The following is a 1419-nucleotide window of genomic DNA, read 5'->3' as shown; positions in this document are numbered from 1 at the left end:
CCCCTCCTGCTCCCCCAACACCCTAATTAATCCTGGTCTTTAATTAGGGAAAACATGGATCAAGTGACCTCTGGAGACCCACCAGGAGCCTTTCCTATGGAATCAGTGCCATGTTTGGGAAGGAAACCCGGGATTTTCCAGGTGTTCCCTCCCGGTCACCACGTGGCCAATCCAGCCCTCAACACCATTCCCAGCTCTTTTCTGCATTCCCAGGGATTTCAGCTTCCCAAACCTATGGGATTTCACTCCCAGCCCATCCCAGGGAGTTGTTCTGGAGTCCGGGATGGATCCGGGTGGGTTTCCTTCTCCTCTCCTTCTCCATCTCCCTCCAGTCCCTCTGATTCACACACATCCCCCCTCCCTCCTGCTCCACCACCTCCCTAATTAATCCTGGGCTTTAATTAGGGAAAACATGGATCAAGTGACCTCTGGAGACCCACCAGGAGCCTTTCCTATGGAATCAGTGCCNGGGATTTTCCAGGTGTTCCCTCCCGGTCACCACGTGGCCAATCCAGCCCTCAACACCATTCCCAGCTCTTCCCTGCATTCCCAGGGATTTCACCTTCCCAAACCTTCGGCATTTCACCCCCAGCCCATCCCAGGGAGTTGTTCTGGAATCTGGGATGGATCCGGGTGGGTTTCCTTCTCCCCTCCTTCTCCTCCATCTCCCCCCTCGCTTCCTCTGACTCACCCACCCCCCTCCTCCCTCCCCCTAATTAAAGCCCGGCCTTTAATTAGAGCTGACGAACTGACTCATCTCCGACACCTTCCCACGAAGCCCTTCCCTCCTTCCCAAACCCCCTCTCCCGGCAGATCTTCCCACCGTGCCAATCCCTCGGGAATGTCCCGGTTCCCGGAGCAGGGACGTTCTTCCCCCTCCTTCTTAGGCCGCGATTAACGGGGTTAAACCCGGCCTGGTTGGTTAAACCCGGCCTGGTTGGTTAAACCCGGCCTAGAGGAGAGGTCTGAGACACCCAGGAAGGGTTGAGGGTTGGAGCACCGGAACATTCCCACATGCTGGTGCCCATCAATCGGGAATTCCAAAGGTTTAAGCGGATAAATCCGGGTTTAAGCCGAACAAAGGCAAGGAAGAGGCAATTCAGGTTGAGCTTGGAAGCTCCGCCTTGGAGGGTCCTCAAGGGTTGGGCCTTGATGCCCTTGGAGGGACCAACTCCGCCCCAAAATCATGGGAATGGGGCTCCAGATGTCCCAAGGCCCTCGTGGAAGGGGTTAAATCCAGGGATGGAGCTTTCCCGGGAAACCAGCAGGCTTTGCCGGAGCCGCTCCGTGATTCGTTCCCAAGGCACAACCCAATCACTCCCCTTCATCCCAGGGATAATTCCAGCAGCCAACTTGTTTTCCAAATGGGTGGGAAAGGAACACCCATCCATGTCCTGTGGACTAAGGATCATCCCTAGG

Source organism: Manacus vitellinus, unplaced genomic scaffold (genome assembly GCF_001715985.3).
Source record: "Manacus vitellinus isolate BGI_N305 unplaced genomic scaffold, ASM171598v3 scaffold_204_pilon, whole genome shotgun sequence".
Lineage (NCBI taxonomy): Eukaryota > Metazoa > Chordata > Aves > Passeriformes > Pipridae > Manacus > Manacus vitellinus.
The sequence above is the reverse complement of the archived record's forward strand: the minus strand, read 5'-3'. Positions refer to the sequence as shown.